This window comes from Nothoprocta perdicaria, unplaced genomic scaffold (assembly GCF_003342845.1).
Source record: "Nothoprocta perdicaria isolate Ctin4 unplaced genomic scaffold, notPer1 scaffold_1, whole genome shotgun sequence".
NCBI lineage: Eukaryota > Metazoa > Chordata > Aves > Tinamiformes > Tinamidae > Nothoprocta > Nothoprocta perdicaria.
In genome coordinates this window covers 2,474,796-2,502,112 of record NW_020454093.1, presented here as the reverse complement: position 1 = coordinate 2,502,112, position 27,317 = coordinate 2,474,796, and the positions used below count along the sequence as shown (strand labels likewise).

General features: G+C 43.3%; 1 protein-coding gene across 1 annotated transcript in view; it reads right to left on the bottom strand.

Annotated features, from left to right (window-relative positions):
* Positions 1–27,317, bottom strand: part of MAP1B (microtubule associated protein 1B) — a 73,957-nt gene that overhangs the window by 19,881 nt on the left and 26,759 nt on the right. The gene's annotated exons all lie outside the window — the stretch shown is intronic.

Genomic DNA, 27,317 nt, shown 5'->3' with positions numbered 1-27,317 from the left:
GGGAGGTTGTGGAGTCTCCTTCTCTGGAGATCTTTAAAACCCGCTTGGATGCAGCCCTGTGCCACGTGCTCTGGGTGACCCTGCGTGAGCAGGGGGGTTGGACTAGATGACCTCTGAGGTCCCTTCCAACCTTAAGCATTCTATGATTCTATGACCACAGCCATCTGGGGATCTGAGTRGAGCCCAGCACAAGCTCAGCCTCACCCCAGAGCAGCCCCTGGAGCCAGCAGCTTCCTCGCAGCACCAACCTAACCTGTTTAAGCCCCAGCAACGGGTGCCCACCCTGCCGAAACGCCTCTTCCAGCCTTGCCAGGGCGCTGTGAGAAACTCCCCAGYGTGACAGCAGGACACTTGTCACATCTCTCCAGAGCACCGCTTGATCTCCCTGCCTCTTACAAAAACTGCAGCAGGCAATGTTGTACAACAAGAGCACGCAGACACACAAAATACGGCCAGCTCCTAAATGAATAACGTCTGGGTAATTTTTGGTGCAGCCTCACAGCCCATTGGCTTTCCTACTCCGTAGTTAGTCTGGCTCTGTATTTAATAGTGATATTCATCTGACTGGGAACGGATGCCAGAAAAACACAACAGGACTCTTGACATTTTTTTTCTTATGGTAATTGGCAAGTTCTTATCAGCGTCTCTCTCTGTGAGAACTGCAGCGAGATTAATTAGCAGCCACATTGTCATGCAGGAACCCGCACTGGTAATTAGCCCCAAACCAGAATTGCTGTCTCTTCCAAGCAAACTGCTTGGCATAATATTAATTAATTAAAATAATTGATTGCACTTAAAAGGAAGTACGTGGCACACAGAGCGAGTCACCTATTTGCCAACTTAGAAAAATCTCCCTGTAAAAAAAAAAAAAAAAAAAGACATAAAATAACCACACCGATAATGGCAGCCATGAAAAGAGCCCTGGATTCCTGCAAGCAGAGGGGCAGGGTGGCTGCAGCCTGAGACCGCGGGCCCCAGGCCGTTCCCACAGCCCGGCGCTGCCGCRGCCCYTCTGCGGGAGACGCTTTCTGCCCCRGGAGGAAGATGAGCTGCCTTGCTCCCCACTCGCTCCTTCAGGCCGGTGCCTGCTGGGTTTGTGGAGGGCTTGGGGAAGAGATGCACGCGTCGTCCGTCACAGCAGGGACGCAACGGAGAGCCCTCCAGGGAGGAGGCGGCCAGCACGGAAATGAGGGTGACTGGTAAAATCTAGTCTCTCGAAGCAAACAACAGGGGCTAGAACAGCAAAACCAAAGACAAAAGAAAAAGAAAAAAATAACACCCAAACTGTGTCTTCACAGCAGCAGGAAGAAAGAAATTGTGAAGAGATTCAGAAAGAAGTGTGAACCTCTGACCGTGAAGGTGAAGGAAGGAAGAATGCTCTAATGTAAAGCGTGAGATGGGCTTGTCGCCTCTCTCTTGCTCCTGACAATGTGTGGCAGCTGCTGGCTACTAACCTATGTCTCTTAAAGAAATCTAGCTTTCTTAGCACCTATTCTTTCTGGTGTTGTTTTTTTCCTTTATTGAAAGAAAGAGACAGACTGTCTATTAAAGACAGAGGGGGAGGGTAGGTCTCACCCCACAACATCCAGTTCTGGTACTRCCCTTGTAATTCAATTTATTTTAATAGCTCTGCTTCCTTGCCTGACAGGAATGCATATATACAGCTATATTCAATAAAACGTCCAGATGGCTCTGTTAGCACAGACTCTTTCAGAAGATGCCCTACAATCTGATATTTTACTTATTCTGCAGGCTTCCCTCCAGTAAAGAGATTAGGCAGAGTTCACTGAATCTGATCTTTAGTGCTGGGAGGGAAATGAAAGAAATCGTCACCCTTTAGCTGCCACAGAAATTTCCAGTGWAAAAATTTGCGACAAGGAACAAATACTTTGCTTCAGGCCAAACAAAGCCTGCCTATATGATAGGATGCTAATACGCTAAAGGAAGGTAAGAAAGAGCAGCAGCTTTCCCCCAGCAAGATAAACAAAGATGTGTGACACAAAGCACCAACTTCGGGTTTCACTGAGGCTGCCTCAAGCCCTACTCATGTAGCTTGACCCGTGGCGTGGCAGCACTGCCCTGGCCAGGGCTCTGTACACCCTGCATCGCACAGGGCAACAAGCAGCTCCCACCCCACGGTTAGGCCATTTCCAGTGACCCAGAGCTACTGCTGAGCTACTCAGAGCTGTGCTGTGTGTGAGTGACTGCCTCCCTCACTGACTCCTTAGTGCAACGTTGTGCTACTGCATCTTGCACAGGRCACATTGGACTGTGCCGGTGTGAGCCACTGTGAGCACTTCCACCTCATGAAAAACTTCAGAAAAGGCTCCTTGCTGCTCATGGTGACATGGCCATATGTCAGTGCTTGAGAAATAACACATCTTTCATTAAAGCCGTCAATAACATTCTAAGAGCAGCACAGACTTACTACTCACATCAGTGCTCCATAATGCCCAGTCAGAAGGGAGAAAAAGCTCCCACTCCCATGGTAACAATTTTATGGATCAGAAACAAAGAACCACAGTGCAGGATCAGAAAGCAGTAACAGCATTTCAAAAACCAGAAAGAAATTACAACTCATTAAGCAATACATGGAGCTGGAGAACCTGAAACTTGTGAGAAGGTTTAGGGTTGTCTGAAATAAAATCTATTGATTATCACAACAAATTTTTATATATTTACCGAAATATTTTTCTGAAGTGCCAGAGTGAAAAAAGATTATTTGAGGTTGCATGGAAGTGATTAGATTTTGCACTCAATTGGTTTCTGTAAGGCAAGCAAGCTTTAGCTAAGGAATTTGAGAAATAAAGATTAATTCTTTTTGGAAGAAATCTAAGTATCTGCTCATCCTTGATTTTATTAAATAAAGCTTCAAATTAAAAACAGATATTCACAAAGAGCCTTGGCAGCTGTTTGGTTCAGAAACAGTCCAACAGAAATGAGAAGCAAATACCCTCTGACAGTTGCTTAAAGGGTGAATCCCATGAGTATCATGCCCGTTTCTATGGTCACAGGATCACACTGCTCATCCACTCAGCCACATATTGATGTCATTTACACTGGGATTATTGAGATGAGGATGGTGCTAGAAACACTTTCTACGGAACCAGTTGTAGYTTCCTTACTCATACTGTTGATCTTTTCAGGCCAATCAAGCAGCATGGGCCTGACAAATGCTTTCAACAGCGATTGTATCGCAGTTTGTGCAAATATGAAATGTAAATGGATGGTTAGGGGCTGGAAACAAGCCCTGCTACCAATCCCAGTTAGCCTAAGATCGCTAGTGGCATGCTTCTCATAACAGGGTACCCCACTGGGCTGCATGCAACAAGCTGGTCAAAAAAGGGTTTCCATCAGCCCTGCCTGCAGCCCATGCTGACACCAGCACCTGCCTTTCCCACAAAAACTGAATGGAGGACAGCCCATGTGTGGAGGGAGAGGGCAAATTGCTTCTGTGACGACTCTGGCGTGAAGGGACACCACCTCCTCCCTGAAGATGAAGACTGCTTTGTGCCTGAGCTCACGTAATTTCAAGCATCTATTATTTCACAGAAAGCGCTTTAAAGCTTCACTCGCGATCCAGGGGCCGTGAGGGCAGAGCCAGGCCGACGGTCAGGCCGGAGGGCAGTGGTGGGGGGGCTCTGCGTGCAGGGCCRCCCAGCGAAACCTCCCACTCGCCGTGAGCGACGGCCCCGCGGCGGGAAGGGCCCGCGCTCGGCCCGCCGAGATCGCAGCCACGCACGCAGCCCCCGGCACCCTTCTGGACTCCTGCGCACACGGAGGTGAAAACACCTTTGAAATGAACCATAAAAGAGGCATTTCAAGAGTTATTTCTTCTCCTCTGACATGTCTTTAATAGAGAAATACGATCACAGAGGAAAAGGCATTTTTCTAACTGGTCAGTTAAGATGTGGTACAGATGGAAGCATAGGGGAGGAAAGGAAGAGAGGAGGGATTTTACACTCAGCTTCCAAATATCTAACCATTGATGATGTACKTATGGGCAAGTTAAGCACTCATTTACATTTAACTCATCAGAAGAAACTACCTCCTTTGCAAAAACACAAGTACTAAGTGGCCTGAGGCACACGGCAAAGATCTTCAGCCCTGAGCAAGGGGTCAGCTGGAACACAGCTTGGGGAAGCCGGGACAGAACTGGCTATGCTGCAAGACAGCACTGCAGCATGTCAGCTAACAATCCTTAAATTTTAGATAGGTTCAAACTTCTGGCTGTTTTAACTTCTTTTTCCAGTGAGGATTTTGAATTTGGCCCCTGAAAAGGACATGTCAACTTGTTATCAGGTTAGGATGGTTGCTGTGTATTATCAATAGGGTATTTAAGCCACTGGCTGACCATGTCATAAGAGCTATACATGCTCTGAGCATCAGATTATCAATTTTCTGAAGAAATCTTGTGCAAATGATACGCAGCACTCCAATTCCTTCACCTTCTCTGCTGAGCTGTACATCAGAGTACTTCAAGCTTCCTGCTGACCAAAACTGTAAACTGGAGAAATAAGTAATTCTACAGCGTTAGGCAGAACAGTGGGCTTCATATAGCTACCAAATTTACACAGCTACCAAAGCAAATAATGACTTCATAAAAACCTGGAGCTCTCTGTGTGCAAGTGAGAATAAAAAGAATTGCAGACTTCATGGAGAAATGACTCTGGAATGCTCCGGCAGTGGGCTGCGAGAGCAGAACTTTGAAAGGTGCCTCCAGGCACACTCCGAGAARCCTGCAGGACATGCCAGGGAGCGGTGGAGACTTATCAGTCAGCCTTAAACCTCGCTGACATGACGGGGCACGCTAACAGGCATAACTCATTTACCTCAGAGAAAATGTATTGACTGCCTCAACGGTTCAGTTTGACTCAATAACTTCTTAAATTTAAACTAGGTGCAAGGAAAAAATAATCATTTTTTTCCAGCAAGAAGTTACAYATATGTATGTGTATGAATATCAGAGTACTTTACTCATTTCTGCGTGAGAATACAATCCATACCTGCTAGGATGCTGAGCTGGCRTGACAGCTGTGAACAAAAAGTCAACTCTACTAAAACATTTCTGAGCTCTCTGACAGCAACAAAGACTTGGAAGTCTGAGACTGACTGTCAAATATTACTGCTTTCCTTGCAATTACTGGAACCTTTTGCACTCTGAGCACAATTGTTACTTCAGATTCAAATCCAACATAACATGCTTTTTATAGAGAGTTATGTGTCTCCCGTAAAATGTTAGCTTAATCCTTCTTGCTGTCTGCTGTGCTGGAGCTGCAGGCTGTACTGTGACTCTGCAAGAATCATAAATCCCCTATCCTCCAAAAGGACATCTCTAAAATTACCTTCTCCTCCCTGCATAAATGCAATTCATATTCAAGTTTCACATYGTGCAGTCAAGGCCTGGTGATCGTTAAACCTTTTCCCAACCTACATCTGTCTTGCAACAATTGTCAACTAGAAATTCTCAGAGGCAATGTCCTGTGGCATATTGTATTTTAGGATCTTTAAAWGCACATTTATTTAATGAAATAAGACTGGCTGGATATGATTTTACTTTAGTTCCTGGTTAAGTCCTTACCTGTTAGGTTTCATTTGGGCTTATACRCCCAGGTAAGACACAGGGCCCTGCAAATGGAAGGCTGGACAAGGAAATGCTGATGAAGCCTGAGGAGCTGCTGCCAAATTCATCCTGCGGTCCCTGTGCCTGTTCCCAGGCCACACGGCCTTCCTCGCAGCTCCGGAACATCGGCAAGGGAAAGCAAGGAGACTCGCTGCTCCCGACAGGCAGAGCTGCACTGACCTCTTCTGCCTCCAAACCTGGTCTCTGCTCCTTGCAGATCTGTGCAGTGAGCTGGGCTGGCAGCTGCTGGGAGAACCACCCCAGGATCAGGGGGTTGCAGGGGATTCTTCAGCACAGGGAGTGATTCCCACAGAAATCTTTTGAAGTAAATTCAGTGCATTAAATCACTTTGTTTCACACACCTCCTTGATCTAACCATACTAACTGCATCAACTTTCTACAATAAGTATCGATGCCTTCCACCCTTTGCTAACTTCAYGTGTCAAGCCAAGACAGCTGGAAATCTAAATAAAATCTCAGCCAAAAGAAAACAAGAGCACATCTCTGTTTCTACACTGCACCTGCAACACAAGTGCAATCCCATACGCTGGACAAATTATTTTCTTTTGACTTTGCTCAAGAAAAAACACATCCAAAACTCATTCAAGAGCATCAATCTGTTTAACATATTCAGCTTCAAGTTATTGCTAAATGGCATTAAAATATGCTACAGACAGACAAAAAGGCAAACTACTTCTTGGGAGAAAAAAAAAATCTATTTTTTTGCCAATTTTCTTAACCAGTATTTTTTGCAAGGAGAAATTTAAGACATAGAGATTGCTCCTCTGTGTGTGTAGCAACCTTTAATTACTGAAAACCTACTTTGATTAGGGGATCAAACATCTCTGATTCCTTTTCTATCCTAGGATAATCACTTCTTCGCAATATTTATGGTTTCATATTTCTGGTGGAAAATCCTGCTCTCCCAACCAGCTGTTGCAGAGAGAGCTGGTTCCTGGCAGGGTATTTTGCCTTCCTGGTCAGTACAAATGGTTGCTCCACCACTCTTTGCAATATTATAAATTCAGTGAAAGAGTAGCAAGCAAAGGACAAAAAGCTGAACTGGCACAGCTGGGATTATGATGCTTTGCAGATAGCTGASCACAAGAAATAATGTCCTGGAATTCCAGGCATAAAATAAGGAGGGAGTGATTGGAGAGCAGGGCAATTTCATATCTGGGCAGAAAGAGAGGGAAGGGCAACGGCTGCTTCCTGGAGGAGCTGCAARCAAAATTTAGGATCGTCCTCCAAAATATCCGCAGTTCAGAGTGGCTTACAGAAATGCATGCTTCAAGCTTGCTTAGGAATATTTCCACATGTTAGTCTTGCAGAGTAGATATCTAAACTCYCTGGCATCTCTGAACAACTACTTTCATAATGACTGTTATCTTTAGAACAAATCTGGTAGGTGTGAAAGGACTTTTACCCACACCATATAAAGACACGATTTCTCCAAGGTCAGACAGAAACAGAAACCTGAGTCTTCAGACGCCAGAGTGCTGTGGCTACACAGTCCATTTATTTCTGCTGGGTGCATCACTACGTAGTGCATTAGAAAATACTGAATATTTTAAAAATACATGCATAATGGATCTGCATAATGACTTTTTTTTTTACAAGGATTTCCCAAGTCACCTTTAACTACTTTGCACTGTTCAGTGGCCAGCAAGACCATATCTAACACCGAAACACTTCCATAAATCACTGCCTCGTTATTACGATGTCTATATAACCTAACAAATAAYAATTTTGCCAGTCCATACATTGAAGCTCTAAGCACAAAACGGCAAACGAAGCCCACTAAAGGCAGCGAGGCTGTGTCTAGCAGGAGCGAAGCAAGGTGGCATTGCGGAAGGCTGGCGCAGCGGGTGGGCGAGGGCGGTCCCGGCGCGGGCGCCGCAGTGCTGCAGCGCTGACTCATCCCTCGCCAAGGGCACCGCGCGTCCCGGGCGCCCGGGAACGCCGCGAGCYGCAGAGAGGACAGCGCAGTGCCACAAACCACCCTCCCTGCCCGGGAAATAAGGACATTTCTTCCTTCACCACCAGGAAACATGTTGGACACAGCAGCTAAGACAACCACGAGCACAGCTACCTGGTTTCCTATTCTGCCTGGACCAAGAAAGTGATACTTCAACCCTGCTCAGTTACTCAGAAAAGGAAAGCCTGATCTCTTACACATGCCAACTGATCTGTCAGATAGCCAAACAAGGTCTTATTTGGGAAAATCACTACTTTCTCAACATGCCAATGGGTCGTAGACATCACACGCCAGGGCTTATCCACCAGCACCGTACACTACAAATCACAGGAATGGTTAGAAGCAGAAGTTATATTCCGTTACACCGACTGACCGGTGTGACTATTCGTAACACAACACTGCAGGGGAAACTATTCATATGGGCCGTGTAGAGATGTTAAGCAAATTTGTGCATCAAAGGAAAATTGCCTGGGACTTTCTTCAAAGGCTACTTTATGGGGGGAAAAAGTAAAAATCAGATTTATCTGCATCAAAGTGTGATTGTGCCCATGTGTGTGTCTAACTCAGAATCAAGGGAACACTAGGACAAGTGCCACCAACCTCAATGGGGACTGAAAGTGGTTCTTGGATTATAAATATCTGCTGCTGCTGAAAACAAGAATTCGGTGGGAAATGCCACCTTTGTGCTTCTCTTCAATGAGACTGAAGCAAGTAGCCAAGACCCTTGCTGTACTTTCAAAAAAGCTCAGTTAAAAGGTACTTCACATCCCTTTCAATGCTGTCTTTACTGAAACCTGCCCTTCACAGCTGTCCTTCGGCCCAGGGCCCTTGCTCACGCAGGGCACACCAGCTCAAGGTGGGCTCTGCTCAGCTCCGCGGCCACAAAGGCTGGGCTTTGAGTCGGGCTGCGTCGCCTTTCTGGGGAGCTTTTCCCCTCTCCCTGCAGCCCTCTATGCTGAGGTTTCCTTGGGTTCCTTTCCCTGACACCGTGCAGAAACACCATGGAAAAGTGGGTAAAGGAGTAAACACAAAGTAAATATTTCAAAACAGCTTTCTGTTTTTCCTGAAACCTGCTTCTTCTCAGACATCTCACCTGAACACATTTTCAGTCTTCCACCCCTTCTCTTCATGGAAACATCCCTGAACTCTGACCCTTTCGGAAGGTCTCTGGAAACATTTCCCAGTTGCTGCCATCTAGTTGCTAATGGGCTCCCATCACTGTAGCAGCTGAAACCAAGCCCAGAGCTCCAATTAATGCCCTCTGGGGGATGCTTTCCATCTTGGAGTCATTACTGCAAATGGGGCTTAGCTCTAAGTTCATCTGCCACCTCTGTGGAAAGTCAAAACAGCCCAGAGGGATTTCAAATCCATTCCTCCCCTTAAGCAGATTTTCTTTGATATGTATTCATTACAATATTAAAGTTTCTCAGTGGATATATAATTTCTGCCTTTCCTCCTGGTCCAAGGCAAAGAACTTCAGTGGCACAGCAGCCCAAGAGCAACGAGCACCAGACCCATTGCAGGCACCGAGGGCTGGTGCTCCGGGGCTTGCCTTCCACATTAGATGCCTAACTTAGCAGAATATAAAATTATTTGTAGTTGAATCCTTCTATAATCTCGCAACAATTTTCCTAGAGAAAAAACAGTTTTGCAACCTGCCATTTATAAAACATTGTATATACCTTTAGAAAGATATATAAAACACTCACTATGTATCATAAAAATCCCAGATCTCTTCAACTCACACCAGATTGTTTGCCAGAAATATCTCCTTAAACATAATTTAGCTAATGATGCCCTTCAAAAGGGCTTTATTTTTGTGAAGCTCCTCTTTCACAAGCACCACCATAGCTCGCTCTCTCCTTCCTGAGCAAATCACACGATTRTAACAGTTGTGCCACAGGGGCAAAGCTACATTTTGAACACTTGCTCCCAGTTCTCTGTGCTTCAGAAACTTCTTATTCTGCCAACCRTCTATTATTGCTATCAACTAATTTACCAGCTGTGGAATACACTCGAGCCCCTGCAACCGCTGCAAAGCCTAACAAGGCTCTCTGTTTGTAAGCCTTTAATGAGAACTGGGCTTAAGCTTTTCCCCTGGCAGCCATCCAGCCTCCCCGTTCCATGGGAGAGCTTGCCCAAGGCTTGCATTTTGCTTTATATATAGTCTATGAAAAAAAAAATAAAATAAAAGGCAAAGATAAGCAGCATTACTAATCGATTGCTGGACTTGAATTGACTGTCATCTTCTAGGAGCTCAGGCTTCCTGGGTCTCGAACAGTAGAGCAACTGTTTGGCCAAAGGCAGAGATCTTGCTGTGCCAAGCGAGGGACCCACTTGAAAGCCTCCAAACACCTTCATCCCCTGAAGCTCTGTGGGATGTGGGCAATTCTCCCCGTGATGGTTTTACACAAATTACAAATATGGGATGAAGTAAGCTGCCTCTGCCTACAATACAGGCAAGTACAACTAATTAATTCCAGGTTTTCATACAGAAGCAAATGAGAAGGTGAACCTGCCAGGTAGCTGTTTCTGCAGAAAATTAACATCGTTAGTTTTCATTTCTTGAATTAAAACAAGCCATAAAGTGGTCCCTCTAGTCTTTGTCCCTAAATTTGCCTATAATATGTTTAAGTACAAGCAATCTGGCTACACTGTAAGACTGAAAAAGACAACSCGATCCTGTAATTTGAACATCAAACACAAGCAGGGAGGGTGGGAAAAAAAGCAAGGATCTCCAGGAAATATAAACCCATTTCCRAATAGTACTTTGAACAGTCCATCTCATTTAACACGCAAACTCTAATATTTTCCAAAGCAACTTCCCCAATCAGTGGTGGAACCTGTAATGCCACCAAGCTGTGCCTGAGCAGCAAAACCTAGGGGCTCACATGCGCTCATAGGCTGCAAGAAGAAAAGAGCCAGCATTGCAAATCAGAGCCTGWTTTTTTTCCTAGCCCACCATAAGCAGAACAAAGAGCCAGTGCAACACAACACCCTCCGTTTTTCACACACTACTGCACGCTGCCCTGGAACGCCCCATTCCTTCAACAGAACCTCTCACCTGAGCAACGTAAAATTACGTTTCTGCTGCACGCCTGACGTGACATAACAAGACGATCAAATTGCTCTAACGGGACATTCAGTATTTGCCAAGTTAGATGGAGGCAGTGTGTTCACCTGTACAAAGTCTCACGAGCTGCCTTTTTTTGCAAAGAAACATTCCAYAGTTTTTCAGAATTTTCTCATCTATTGCCACCTGTAACCTGAAGTACCTGGTACCTGTGTGTTTTTCCAAGCTAAACCCTTTGTTTCTGCTTTGTCACAGAGGGTGCTGGCGGCTCATGGTGCTCTGGCATTGCTCCTATATCCAACTAGAKGAGCATCCTGCCCAGACCTAACAAAGCAGCCACCACCAACAAACCAAGCTGGAGCTGGAAGCATTTACTCTTCTGTACGATGCCGTTGAAGACAGCAACAGTGACGGGTTCCTCACGAAACACAAAAAGGCCACCAAGGGGCTGGGCTGCTCCTGCTGACAGCCCCACAGTAAGCAAAACTGCTTGGGTCCCTCAGTGAGTGCGACAATTTAGTGGCCGATGTGAGGAAATCCCAAATCTGTGACCCAGCAAGCCCGAAGACCAGAACTGGCCATCTACATGGCAAAGGTGGATGGGCTCCAGAGGCTGGTCAATGGTCTGAAGTCAAAAAAACAAAAGGTGAGGGACACACCTAGTTCTGAAAAATTATGTCATCCTTACCATGTTTGAGTTCTCATTTCTGGTATCTGTTCTTCCTCCTGCTCTCCTTCCCCAGTGCTCCTTTTACACCCTTTCAAGCAGGGCTCCTCCGCTGCCCTCCATGAAACCAGYTTCTCCTGCACATCCAAGAACTGCCACGGAGAACGGTCTCTAACTAGATGGATGTTCAGCAAACTCAGAGGAAGCCCACTGAAATAGTCACTATGTATCAAAAACATTTACCTTAAAATGGAAGAAAGTGAAGGTTGGCGCTCGCTGTCATGGAGGAAGAGCATTTCACCAAGCATGAGCTCTCCCTCCGCTTCCATCTCTTGCARCTGAGTCTGCTCACCTTTTCCCAAGCCCTCACTGATATTTTAATAACTACTGATCAGCCATTATGCCTCAAAAATACAGATCTCTGAAAATACTTAATGCCCCCCARTGGGAATACTCATACAATTTTGGCCAGGTCCTTTGTGAAATCACTCAGAAACCTTTAGAATACCCTGATCACTAAAACTTTTAGGTCTTTTCTTCCCCTTATACGCATGCTTAATTCCTATTAATGCCAATGCGAGTTATGTGCACACAACAATGAAAGACTAAACTCTTCATTGTTTAAGATGTGGTGATCGGCCCTGTGCTGCTTAAGGAGAACCCTCCAGGATATTGCAAGTGCTGTGGGGAGTTAATCTCATTACACACTGCTAATAGCATTTGCGGCTGTGTTTGCTGCTTAAATCAACCATAGGTGACCACCTGGTGCCCTGCAAGGGGCAAGCTGCTTCCAGAGCGCGCGCAGGGCCCCGGCTCTGCTTAGCACATTAATCTGTAAGCTGCTGCGGCTCTATTCTCCTGACACTTTCTCCCCCACTGAGAACAACATGTGTTTTTACTTTCAGTCTGAATATTTGTAATTACATCATAGAGCGTTTGCAAAGCAATTTTCACTACACAGATGTGTCAAACTTTTCTCCCCCCCTATTCTTTCTTTTATTTAAAGCACGGTTTCAAATACAGAGATGTTTGTTTAGCAATGACCATGCCATGATGCTCTTCAGCGCAATCACTGCCCAGGCTAGCTGCTTGAGTTACCATATGATCAGCCTCACCTAATAGTTTCCCAATGAAAAATTGCTGCAGGGCTGGTTTTAAGTGCTCTCTAAGACATAGATCCAAGAAAATAAACACATCTGTAAAACAGAAACATGATGCTGAAAACCAAATGAGATGTCTCTTTTGCTGGTCATCATTATCTCATCTATAGRGGCCACCCATATTATTCTTAAATTTATATGGTGACACTTTTGACTAGGTTCACTTACTGTGTACCAGTTAAATCAGTAGAATCATGCTCATTTCCAGCAGCTACTGACCTGGCCCTCAGACTGCACTTCTAATACAGGGTCGAACAGAAAGGTTCCCGTGACCCTTTCACCAGCTGCAGGCAGCTACTGTGTAACTTCTTAAAGCAAGTTTCATCACGCAAATTACATCACATTGTGGAAAAATAAATTGCTATTTGAACTCTTATTTCTCTATCTGAAACCACAAAAGAGTTACAGAATTCAAACAGACCCTTTTTAAGATACAAACACAGAGTAATTCTCTTTAAGAAAGAAATCTACTCACCTATGGTAGGCTCAGGATTACAACTAGTGTTTTTGACTTGCACCCAGCTATGATGCTTTAGGGTACCAGCAGGAAGAACAGTGGTCACAGATTTTTTAAACAATTTTCCCTTTCTATTTACCTCTGGCAATTGACACCAAGTAGCTTCCAGCAAAGGACTGCCAAGATGAGACTTTAAAGATAACTAGAGAGGATCATGCCCTTACAAATATGTCAAAACAGAAATCTAGATATATGTTAGCAGAATATTAAACCCGTTATCATGTTGCTATGGACATAGAGAAATGAGGGGTCCCGTTAGCATGTAAACACTGAAAAKATACAATATACAGATTTACAATATCTGAAATATACAGTATTTTGAATTTGTATTTTAAGTGTTGTGTGTGTGTAKGTATATATAGATATAGATAYGCCTTATGGGTATAACGATTCCAAACCATAACTTCTCTGATGTGGTAGCTTGTAAGTAGTACTGGGTAGATCCCAGAGGCATAAAGGCTTTGTTTAAATTAGGTGATTTTGAACAGTTGGATTTTTGAAGGGAGTCAGCCCACTTAGTCATTACACTGATGATCCCTGACATCTCTGGCTCCTTCCCCAGCCAACCAGAGCCAAGYGGTTATCTCCATGCGCTGGCTGCCCCTGGAAACCTTGTTCCAGGAGTCCTCAAGTCTGGAGGCTCTTAGCTACAGCCAAAGGGTCCTACGCAGAATTTGTCATCCTGCTGACCTTCCCTTCGGAAAACAATCAGGGAATATGAGAGTCAGAGAAAATAGATTCTTTCTGAGAGACTACGTTTTTTAAAAGAAGGTGATAGGCAGAATATACAGGAAAAAAAATCTCAAGTCTTACACGGATGAGAATGAGGGTAAGTGGCAAATTCAGTAGACAGGATGAGGACAGTTTTATTGACATAACTATAGATCATTTACCAATAGCCAATAATTTAATTTTGAGCTATCTAGGCATAAAAACTCCTCTAGAATTCTTCTTCCTTTCCCCCTGCACGCACACAAAATAAATTCCGCAGGACGCAGGATCTGCAATTGCAAACAGTAGAACTCCACAGTGTTTGGCAAAATTCACTGCAGAAATAAAAATCCTGATTCAGATACTAGGGTATAATGCTCCATGTTGCTCTTATGGAGCAAATGGAGAAAGCTAAATTCCATAGGCTGTTATTCACTGTTAATAAGCCACTGCTTGGGCAAAATTGCCCTCTTTCTTAATGAGTACTTGAGTGAAAACTGGATACAACCGCTGGTAGGCATGGGGTAAGTGGCTGTATCTTTACATACAAGCATTATTTATTCCCTTAACATAGCTAAGAAAGAAAAAGAGAACATGTATATAACAATCCCCGCTCCAGCACTTACCTAAAGCTGCTCACAGCTCTGTAGGCCAAGGAGAGAACATGAGATCTGGGTTTGGGGGCTCAGAAATGCAGCGAGGCCACCAGCAAGGTGAGCAGACATCACCCGGCTGCAGGGGAGCCGCATCCCAACCTGTGTTTGGTCCCTCTGCAGGGAGAACAGTCCCCATCTCAGGATGTCCTGGGGCGGTGGTGGTGGAGGACACAGGCTGGGGCTGGGGTAGCATCACAGACATGTGCTGAGGGGCAAATTTCCTTCCCCATCTCTTCCCCCACCTGACCCAGTGGTCAGACCCACCTTTCCCACTGCTTTAAATAATCACCAATATCATAGAAACAAATCTAATATAGTTTTTAAATCAATACTTCTAGCCTCCTCTCTACTATCCTTTACTTCCCAAACCCATGGCCTCAGCAATTTTCCCAGCTTCCTGCCAATTTTTTCCCTTGCCCTGTTTTCCCAAATTTTGTGGGCCAGGCCTTTCATCAGGCAGAGAAGTCTGTCTCCACCCCGATCTCACCGCTGGCTTTGCTTCAGAAGACTATGAAACATGGGCTAGAGTCCAATCTTGAGCACAAATATCGCCCAGGATGCCTATTAGACCCAAACTATTATTACTCATAAATTCAATGGTAAGTGCCCTCACAAAGACAACTGCAATTGCAGGAAATCTCTTTCAGACGCCACAGAATAAACAAAGAACCCCAAGGAAATTTGCACAGTTATCTACAAATTGTCCCTGGCTTAGTTGCTACAAAATGAAAGCACTCTTTGGCTCAYTCCTCCCAGCATACAGATTTCATCTATTTGCTGTTACTGAATATGAAATCTTTATACGCAACTGTAAACACATCTAGGCTGCTCCCTCAGGTCAAAGCAAGTGGCCTTATATTTTAAACATGCATCATCAAGCCATAGCATGTTTGCTGTTATTTTAATATATTTATCTGTCACCCCTTGTTGCTCTTCTTTGAATGTTATAAATTGCCTTCATGATCTGCTTAGGGGTACTGGGAATTCAGTTGGTGTTGTAAYGCTTTGTTAAAAACATGCAACGCTCAGAAATACTGCCACACCAGACAGTTCATAAGAATATTAAGGGCTCATTTATACCACCGAAGCACAGATGATTTTTTAAKCTTTTTTTTTCTTCACATGAGTTGTGTGTGCAAAGCATGCCTGGGAGAAGTACATATTTAAGACTACAGAAGAATTAGTAAATCCAAATTAAAGTTTTAATCACRGTGATACAGTTCTGTGCATCCTGTATCAGACCTTGGACCTCTCCCATGTATAACATACCTGTGAGCTGGTGCTTATCCTTGCTTCCCTGAACCCGGAGCTGAACCAGCCCACGTTTCCCGTCTGCTCCAAGCGCTAGAGCGGATCTTCCCCCGCTGTCAGGCTCCGGGTACAGCCTGCTCTGCTCTCACCTACACACTCCCAGTCCACACAGATTTCTCCTTTCTGTCAATCTAATCTCCAAGAAAAAATGCTCATTACCCCTCTTCACATGTGGTAACTTATGACCAGCATGACCACCCGTCACCAAACCAGTGCCCAGCTCCCAGCTGTGCGCCCTYGCCTCCCTTCCCGAAGGAACCAGAGAAAAAGCCTTCCTTCCTCCTAGGAAATGCACTTATCTGTAGGAAGGCCTCTGATAACGCTAATCTTGTTTTCCCCGGAAAACAGTATTTTTCTGATAATACTATTTTAATGAAACCGCATTTTCACGCCGTGCTCATCAATGCTTTTGGAAAGTGTGGGGGCAGCAGAAGGGAGATAAGCTTTAACACATTTTATTCTCTCTGAAAAAAGCCTGTATCTAAGGAAAAAGCTCTAAAGGACATTTTAAAAGAGAACATGAATGCTATTGAAAAGGGCATTTCCAAATAAAATATGCTTAGCTAAAAATTGCAGCCAGCTTTAGCATTTTTTGGTTTTAGTGGCAGGGGTCAAAACCCTCTGTTTTTGCTTGCCTTCCAGGGCTCCCCGGGGCCCAGGGGCACTCACTTGCTTTAGTCTTGCCTCTGCTGTCCCCTCGGGGCCGCGGGGACAGCAGGTCACCCCGGGTGTCACATGAGTGGCACAAGGGCCACGGCCTCACACGCCACTGCTGACCCACCGCTTTTGCATTTCAAACAGATTCAGTGGCATCAATGGGCTACAAAACAAATCAGGGTTCCACAGAGAAAACAAATGTTTTGGGGCAGTCCAGCTCAGCTGCTGAAATACACAGGGAAGTCGGTTAGACTTGCACATTCCCTAACTGCAAACATCTTTTCGTGTAAGATCAAGAGTAGGTGTTGTGTCAAAAGCTGTTTTTTAAAAAGGAAAGGGKTTTTTTTACAGCTAATGCTAACCTAGTTTTCAAACGTTTATCMTCTTTGCTAATCATCCATCTTATGAAAATATGATTTGAAAACCAGTGCCATAGTAATGATCCTGAAGTTCAATAACATTCCCTTTTTTTAAATTTGGTTTTAATTCCTCAAGTATCTTCTGCTCTGCCCAAKGCTCCATGTGTTGTGAAGGTTGCATACCCCAGCTGGAAGTTTGATTTGCAATTCCCAGATCGCTACCAACTCCTCGCTCATACTGACTCAGAATTTGGAAACTTACTGTGGAGACCAGGTCACAAGGGCCCGTTTGCTCTCCAAAACTACACAATATAAGATATTGTTATTACGTGCAGAGACAGCGGTTCAGCTGTGTCTCTTTCCYGTGCACCATCTATCAAAAAGGCTGGAAAGAGAAGAAACGATGCTAAGCTAGGCAGACATAAGGGCAGATCCAACTGGTTTTCAGACAACGGAACTTTTTCCACTGACTTCAGTGAGAGTTGGACCTAGTCACTAAAGAAACAGAGCCACCAGCAATAACAGTCTAGAAAATATGTTCTACAAGATAAAAATATAGGCTTTTCACGCTGCCAAAAATATTTTAGCTTGCTAATTAGCAATCTCAAGGAAGCCTAATACTGATAAATTTTCAATGAATTAATACACTCACCATGCAACGCAACCTGAATTTTCCCAAAGCTTCAAGGATGAGTTAATGAGTGGATTAGTTCTTGGTTTAATATTGTGAATGCAGACATACATTATTCATCCTCGCTCATGTAGCTCTATATCCCATCCGCAAGTCGCATGGAAATCACCCCCTGGCTCCGATTCCATCTGATGTGAATTGGCACAGCAACAGTGAAATCAGAGTTATTCCATCGTTAGCATGCACTCAGCAATAGACCTAATAAATCCTTGCTGAGAATGTCTTTAACATCTCTGCAGTGCCTGCAGAGTATTCTGCAACAAACACAAGCATCAGCAGTCCCAGCATAAGCTCTCCAGTTCATCCATCAGGGGATTAATAGCTGCAGCAAACAGAATAGAGAAAAATCGCTATTTGGGTACTATGCTTAAAAATAACCCAGAAGTTCCTTTTGTTATTGATGATACCGATCTAATTCTACTAATTCAGGTCCAGGCCCTGGGAATATCATGTATGTCTTATTTTTATTATCTTGTTAAAGCTTTTCTCAAGTTTTTAAAAAATCCGTATTTCAAAGTATTATTTCTTAATCTCTCTAAAAGGATTAAGCTAAAATACAATCAACGCTCAAATCTTTGAAGGATAGGAACCAGACAAATCCATAAGAACAYGGACTGCTACCTGAGTAAGGAGGCCAGAAAGAGGTTCAACATTACAGTATAGTAATACCTAAATTGTTCTAAATTTTAGCAGATTTTCTCACTTTCTTATGCATTCATCTTATGTACTAACTTTTATTGTAGCTGATTGTACTGTTTAAAATATGTATTTTAAAGAAATGCACATCAGATACAGCTGATTGGTTTAAAGCATCACCTTTTAGCTCTTAGGGGTGCTTATTTCTCATGGATGTGCAAATCTCCTCCCCTATTGCCACCCTAGTTTATGCTCTCTTTTGCTGTTGAAGACAAGGCCTATCATATCAGATATTTATCCAGTGACAACTTAAGGACAAGTCAAAGACAAAAAGTTATTTCCCTCCCTCTTTTACCTCCTAGCAAGTCCGATTTAATTCATATCTGTCTGCTGTGATCTACTCTTGCACAGCATACAAACGAATGCATAAAAAAAACGTACTGCTTTCAAGATGAACAACAGTAAGGAAAGTGTTTTGCTACTTATATAAAGAGAAAAAAAAACCTACATTGTCAGGCTTCTGCTCTTGCCCCTAAGGGTTGGTRCCATTTTCACATCTTTCAGCTTCCTTCAGGGCTGTCTCAAGCACTGCCAGGATCTACCACTTACTCCAGCTCTCAAGTCTCTTGAACAACTGGGTGATCCCCACAGTTACAATAAGAAAAGGAGGCAATTGCTCCAGCACAGCACTATTTTATGGCTTTATTTCTAATATTTAACAAATTGTKATGTTTTAATATGCTGCTGTAGCTGCGACATGCCAGGAACATAAGCGATGGTTTCAGGCACATCAGAGAACTGGTGTGCAGGAGTCTCCAGCAACCCAGGCCCAGTATCAATTCATGCAGGAGACAGGAGCCCCAGATCCAAGCAGCGATGAGTGGGAGGGGAGGACAYGCAATTCCAGTGGCAAAAAATACATATATATACATATTTTAATGGATATTGACATTCTTTCTTCCCCTATCTGCCTTATGAAAAGGTCAACGAATACCAGCTGAATACCAGCAGTTAGAATTCCCAGGCAGAAAAGGGCACCTGTCTTTGTCCTAGGTCATGGGGGAAGCATTAGGAGGAAAAACCTTGAGTTAAAAAAATCAAAAATTTTTGCTGTATCAAAATGTCCTTTTCTGTTTCTTGCTGTTCTTCCTCCGTTTGACTCAATGTGAAAAAGTCAAATGTGAAGAGAAGAGATTCTCTTCCATCTGGCTGTTACTACTGGGTGCAAYCTGATTTAGAGAAGAAGGTGCATCCTAACACTTTTTGGAAAAAAAAAAAAAATCGAGAAAACAAAAAGATCTGACAGTTCCTAATGGTTTAAGCTTCCATTTCAGTCAGCTCTAGAGGAGAGGAAAAGGGACCTTACAGTCAGTAAGACAGGACAGGGCCCCCCAAAGTGTAAGCCCTGAGCTTCTCTTCATAGATGTCCCACTACATCTGGAAAGGATTGCTAAACTACAAAGGATTGACATCTTAGGAGGTCAGAAAGCAGGCATTTAGAAAAGAAAATCAGTATCATCTTCCATCTAGTCTGAAGATGTATAAAAGCAAAATGCCCCAGAATCACAGAATTGGGACCAGGCAAACATTTCTGAAAAAATAGGTCTGAAATATATTACGCCGTAAAAGTTTCCCTTTCCAGCCACAGAAAGGGCAGTTTTTAATCACCTATTCAATCATTCAGTCACCTATTCTATCATTTGGCTCTTGCAGACCCTTGCCTTACGCCTGACCTGCAGAGCACCAAATCAACATTGATTTCTGCAGCTGAGAAGACAGACTTCTGTCCTGCCTGGCTAGCCTCTCTGGTCCAGGACAGAGATAACACAAYAGGAAATTAATAAACCCAATTACCACCAATAACTAATCTAATCCCACTTTCATCCAGGTTTCCTGTTTTGCATCAACATTTTTGTACGTGTAGCAATGACAATAATATGATTATTAACGTCAAATTGGTATCTCAGCAGACAGAGGCAACAGAAATACAGCGTTAATGCTTATAWACTGTGAGGACAAAAATGAAGAAAAGGTTAAAATTCTGTCCTTCCAAGCCCAAGGGCCTGATCTAGGCAAACAGGAATCAGCTTTCTCACATACCTTTGTTACACTGAACATTACAACTTAAGGCTTAAAGCTAGGGCTTATACTTCAGTACTTTTCAAGCCAAGGATACACATAAGAATGTATTGAAGTGTTCTCTTGAAGCAAGGCTTGAATTTCAGGCACTGTTATCTTATGTTCCCTATATATCATATTACTGCCTGAGAAAAGACGCCCTTTGGTTCTTCTATAAAATCTTGGCAACCTTTTATAATAATACATTGAATAGATTTATTAAGGTTCGCATGAGCTGCTGCCTTTACTTTCTGCATGGAAGAGAGAAGAAGCACATGTGGGTCTTTTACTGTTCTTTCCTTCCTTCCTTCCTTCCTTCCTTCCTTCCTTCTTTTCACAGCCTTTGTGACACCTCTGCAGAGTCCTCTGATCTGGTACTGGAAATTCCCAGAACTCAATACAACCAGAATATAATTTTCTGGTAAAAAATATAGTTTCTTACATTTTCTCCTGGGACCCTGGGTATATTTCTACCCAAAAGATATCTGATCACGTAAGCTCCTTTGCAGTGTACCTATCTAAGCTAGGTTGAAATCTCATCATAGGAATAGCCCAGTAGTATAAATATAAATAAGACCTTGTCAGCACTTTCTTTATAAGCTCTTGGCTTTGAGCGCTTTATAACTTGCCTTTTGCAATTTGCTTTGCTCCAAAAAGGCAAAAAGAAAAATGTCTATTGTACTACTTTTAATGAGTAGTGAAAGCTGAGAAAAATATTGAAGTAAGTTACATCTATTGTGTCCAAATCGTTATTGCTTTTACTGCAAATAAAGAGAAAAAAAAAGACCTCCTTTAGCGAAAAGTCTTCCCATGAATCTAGTTGGGGCTTCTTTTATTGGCACGCTGGTGGTGCTTGCTCTCAGGAGCACAGTGCTGCGGCCGGGAGCCTGCTCCCACGGGAGCACAGCCGGCTGCTCCCATGCCAAGAGCATCCGAGGGGCCGGGAGCGCACGGGTGCCGAGGAGGGCGAGCGGGGCCAGCCCGTCCAGGGCTCCCCAAGGGACACAAACTATACAGCAGCCCCCCAGCGCTAGTGACAATTGTGTCAGCCACCTCTCTTCAGGAGGCCAGAAGGGAGAGGTGCTTAAATGAGGTGCAAAGGGAAGGCCTGGCTTCCCCTCGCTCATTCGTGGGGAAGGAAAAAACTAAAACTCAAGCCCTTTGTCACAGCGCCTTGTGTCAGATTTGGCTTTTAGGTTGTTTATGCAAATTAAACACAGACCCGACATGAACAGCTAATTATTTGAGCAGAGCGAGCATTCCTTTACACGATTAGGAGCAGCATGTATGGTCTCCCAATTGGGTACATATTCCCTAGCTCTGCATTTTATCACTTTGTTGACAAATGCAGATTTCTTCATAATAAAACCAACCATTTAAGTTCTGAATTGTGTGACTATATTATGATTAACTGCAATTTCCCCCTAATTATCAGGTTAGTACAGTAGAAGAGAGCTGTTAGTAGAGGACTGAAATAATGAAAAACTATAAACAAGCACAATAATAGCTCTTCAAAGGAATTATCTCTGCCACAGCATATTACTACACCAAGAATTAGTCTAAAGGTTGCCTGGCTATTGAAAAGGCACTCATCTAGTAATATTTTAAAAAGGGAATGCTTCAAAAAGAAATCTACTTTATTACTAATTAACCTGAAAATGATTTCTGAAGAGCAAAGGCAACATGGAACATGCAGTTCACTGGATTTTATTTTTTTTTAATTTTTTTTTATTTATTTTTTTTTTTTTTGGTCATGAGAACACAGAAGCAATTTCCAGGTCTGAATTTCAGTGTAGGCTATTAATAAGTACTGCCTCCAGGGAAAAATCGATATTACCTTAGAAATAGCAAGATTTCCCTTGGGCTGACATAAGGGAAACAACAGGATTTTTCTTCCTTTTTTTTTTTTTTTTTTTTTTTCCTCCTCCTTTAGAAGATCTAGAATCAAGAGAATGCTTTATAGTAGTTTTTTAAAATAAAAGAAAAAAAAAACACAATAAAATGAAGACAACGTTAGCTATACTGCAGTTGGAGACAGACAACAAAACATTCTCCCTGGTGAGGAATGAAAATCCCCGGGTGACACCCAGGGAAGCTGCCTCCAGTCCCTGTCACCACCTGCTTCTCAGGCAGAGACTCTCTCCCCCAGATGGCTGCAGGATGAAGGGATGTGGCAAGTCTAAGACTGGCATCTTTAAAGTTTAGATCTATCCTGCCTATTCTTGCTAGTCACTGAGAGACCAGGAAAACAGCTGGTGACTGTGAAACAGAGAGGGCTCTGGTCAAACAGCTCTTGGGATTTTCATTAATGCTTGAGGCCGTGGGGGAACTCGYGGCTCAGCTGCTCCCAGCGCTGAGCGCCTGGGGATTGCGGCCAGGAGAGCAGGTCACAGCCTCTGCCACAGCAGGACGAGCCTGGGGACACTCTGGTGCCAAAGGGCCCAAAGGAAGCAGAGCCTCTCTCCCTTAAGGCTTCTGTGACCAGCAGCCACAAATAAATACTTTTCTTGACAGGATTTTGACAAAAAAATTGAAAAACTGGACATTAGTAAATCTAAAAAAAATTGAATGTCATTCTTGCAGCCTATGCATTAGTGAATGATGGATGGGCAGTAAATCTTTGCTGCTTTATTCTTCCCTAGCCGGCAGGAACACTCGGATCTCGCCATCCAGGCGGGCTGTTGATGGATTTTCCAGCCTCTCTCCTCCTTCCCCCGAGAGCGGCTGTCACCGACACATCGCTCCTCCTCTGCCTCCAAGGGTGCTATTTACAGCAGGCGAGAGGCTCCGTTAATGCTGGTCTATTAATCATGGGGCTCTCCCAGGCAGCCCCAGCAGCAGCAGCAGCCAGCTCCAAAGGCCGTCTCCAGCGTGCCCCATTTCCAGCTGCATGGAAGGGAGTCTCATGTTAGGTACAACCAAAGTCACCAACACTGGAGGAGCTGTGTTTACCACCTCTTTTCTTTTAACCGCCTCTGTAGGCAGAGTTTTTGCCTAAGAATGACCTGAACCCCTTTGGATACAAGTGCCTTGCTTTGCAAAAATTACAAGTCTTTAGCAGTCCATATTTGAAAAAAAATAATAATGCCCTTAAAGTATGCGCATAAAATAGCTGATTCTGAAATCGGAAGCTGTCCACGAAAAATCTTTCCAAATTAGGCAAAGAGCATTAGACAAAGAGGGAAAGGACCCTCACAAGCTCCTGGAGCTTTGTGCTTTACTCTTTATTACACATGGTTTAAATAGAAAAAGTATTCAAGTCAAAATTAAATGCGCAATTTTCATGTGAATGCCTTCGGGTATTATTAAGGTCTGCAGTGCTGAGTGTCATGCTGATTCATAATAAATTGATTTGAACAATGCAGTGCATACCTGCTTCCTTTATAGCACAGAAAATATTCTGCATTACTAGTGTTTCTCAAGCAGGATGGCTGAACTGATTTCCTCCCCCCAGGATACACAGCGACAGGCTAATGCTCCAGCATGCTCCAGCAGCAGCATCCATATTCCTGCACTTTGGCAACAGGCAAAACAACCCTGATTAACTTAATCGGTGTCTTCAGCTACTGTGTGCTCATTATCAGCCTCTAACATGGTAGGTTTTGAAGATACACCCTTATGTTAAGTGCAATAATTGTAGCCATTGGTTCATTAGCAAGTATGATCAACATGGGTTATCAAAAGCATTTTTCATGCATAATAAATAGACCAAATTACTAAAACAATAAAATAAGTATCTAAGATCTACAGCAAGTCAACCTACATGATGTAATATTTCATTTGCATAATGAGAAGCAGATTTATAACAACTCAATTTTGCACCTTCTTTTGTCTAAAGGAGGCCAGCAGAACTTTGCTGCTTCTTGCAGAAAGCTTGGGCCCTGGCTAGCAAAGTGTCAGGTGAAATTAGACTATGCAGCACAGAAAATGTTATTTTAGACGTGAAACATCCCCCTTGGAAATCTTGCTGATTACAGATAGACTGTATAATTAGAGACACTCGTGAATTATACTTCATTTGAATGACAAAGTGTCATCACTGGCAAGACATTCAACCCATATAATAGTAAATGAATATAACTCAAGTACACTTTTAGTATCATCATCATCATCAGTTAAACATTGTGGGGAGACGTTTTAGCAATATAATATAACATAGCTTCATTTTTTCCCCACAGAGAATGAAATAGTTTGGTATTTTATGTATTTTCTCTTCTTTGGGAAAGGAAACACTATGAGTTTTAATATTCGATTCATTTCCGCCATAAATTTCCACTAATTTGCACTGTAGCTAGAGTTGCCTTATAYAGATGTACTATTGTTCACATATATATACACATATATATGTATATACACACTAGAGTCTTGCAAACTTAATTTCCTAATTAAACTAAAAGGGAAGTTCTTATTGTATGTTAACCAACTGACCTATGCCTGCTATAATTCTAAATAATACAAATCTAAATGAACATATTTCCTTAATTAAAAAAGTACTTACACATGGAGAACAGGAATAAGAAATAATGTGGAGGTTGACCTTACTCCCATTGGAGCCAATAGCAAAAATCTCACCAGTTCCCAACGGGAGCAATTTTTGATGCAGATCTTTTCCAGCTAAACAGACTTATCAATCTACAAATTCAGTTTATACTCAAAGACATCAGTAAAGGAAAATTTATGCTCATTTATGCTWATGTAGAAAAACTACTCTTATTCTCCAGCTTACACATCATTTAAAAAAAAAATTACTGTTATCCTTATTGTATTTTTTTCAAATGGCTGTTCTGTTACTGTACAACTCCTAAATTAGGTTCAGTACAGGCATTTTTAATACAATATGGAATTACAGGTATTTTGTCTAGAATACAGTAAAATATGAGGATTACATCTAGTCACGAGAGTAGCAAACTTCCACAAACTCAGTCATGTAAATGAATCCAAATTGTACAAAAACTTGGAGAAGAAAAAATGTTTGTTTTCTATACAAATCATGCAATTCCTTCTTATTAATTGACATCCCAAAGTCTCTCATCTGGCCTTTCTTTCTCCGAAYGTTTTTGATTTACAGCTTCTATTTCAGGTCCTTTGTGAATCTTTCGCATTTTGTCCCAGCCAGCTCCCTCATAAACAGACCCTTTTGCATACACCACTAAAATGTATCAAACAAAACAAAATCCAGGAAAAGCAGGGTAAACAGTGACCTGATCACACAAGCCCTCTCCTTGTGACATTTATTAGAAGGCTGTGGTCATGCTGGCTACTCACATGAGCTGTTAGAAGATGACCTTCTTGAAGCCACAGCAGCTGTATTTTGACCAGTCAAGTTGACTTTAACTTCAAATTTGGATAACCAGGGTGAATTTATGGGCCTAAMCAATCTTAAACTCTTCCCAGAACACCCATATATACACTCTACTCTTCCGTTGTACGCTTCTGCTTGGGTTTAACCAACATCCTAATTTTTTAAGCCAACATCTTGACTCATTTTACATCCTACCTTCTGTTTGYGCTGCCCCAAGGGATGGGAAGTAGTCAATGAACACATCAACAGCTATTTCTAGCAAACTGAAAAAAACAGATTAAAATACTAAGACTCAGAAAAATAATGGAAACAAGTGAGACTACTTGGTCTGTCACTGCTAATCCTTTTTAATATTCCATTTCACACCAGAGAGGATTTATTYGCTTCTTAGGTGGCTCTAGGGCCTGTGGAGAGAAGCAAGCCTCTCTCTTAAAGAAGACATTGATTTGAAAGGACCTCTGTAATAACTATTGATCTGCCGTATTGGAAGATCCTTCTGGAAATGCGGCAACCTCTCCTTGCCTAATTAAAGGGAGTTAATGTGAAAAGGTGGGGCCAAACCACTAAGGCACCACAGGCCTGCTGGGTGCGGAAAGGCCTGCAAGCCCCACACCACTTGGAGGATCTGCATGGAAACCCTGCCGGCCTGCTAACGGAGTTCACACGCTCACAATCCATACAGGCAGACCGACATTGCCTTCCCCGGCTTTGGGAAGCAGGAAGTCTCCTAATTAACCCTCCCCAGGAGCTAAGCAGCTGCGGAGGGGATGGAAGGCAGAGCCCAGGCGCTGCCCGTGCTCTCCCCATAGGACTCCAAGGCCGGGGCAGCAGCTAAACCAGCCCCCGAGGGGTAATCAAAGCGCCATTTACTTCATCTCCCCCTGGCATTTTCACTTTTACCCTATAAGCCCTCCTGGATTTAAGACCGGCAGGAACATTTTAGTGGTGATAAAGCAAGCATATTTCCAGGGGCGCGTGGCAGCACATGAAAGCGCCGCGCTGGCGCTTGAAGCAGGGCTTTGTTGGAGGTGGCAGGCRGTATTTCACCCGCTTGGGTTACGCTTTGCACCAGCACTCGGCTTCCTACAGCGACTCAGGACTAATGGGAAGCAGCTGATTTATAGTCCACATCCATACTGCCCAAACTAACAGGGAAACCACACGAGAAAAYGGTTGGGTCTTGTTCCCAGGCAAGCCACAGTAACTCCACAGTGCTATATTTCAAGAGCAGCGCTGCTGACAACCACAGGTCTCTCTCCAGAAGTGGTCCCCTCCAAAGAGCTAGAGCACAAACTACAGATGGTGATTCTTTGCAGCACTCCAGTGTTGCCTTGATTTATAACAGGGTAAATCCAGAGGGACCTTTCTGCTGTCAGTAAAATTACTCAGAATTTACATTTGTTCAAAGGGAAGCAGAATTTGGCCAAGTAAATGCAGCAATCACAGTTTAAGATAAACTGCTGGGGCTGGTTTTGAGAAGTAGAAACAGACATCTGCTCCCAGCAAATGTCCAAAGCCCTGCTACTTCTCCCACAAGTCAGTTAAGGAGATGGACTTAAATATACGAGTACATTTTCCCATATTCACATTTATCTAAACGTTTTGTCCCTGTAGATCTATGTGGCTGTTTACTTTCATWAAATGGTCCTCATTTTTTGCAAATCCAGTTTAGAAATCTGGGGGATTTGCACAAACTCCCATCCATTTCTGACTCCATTTCCGAATTTCCATCTTTTGTGTCCTTTTCAAATCAAATTGCACCATCCCCGTGGCAATTACATTCTGACATCTGGTTGGTGGCTTATCTGAAGAGCACTGGTGGCCCCACTGTGAATCCTAATGAGGGACCTGCAGCACA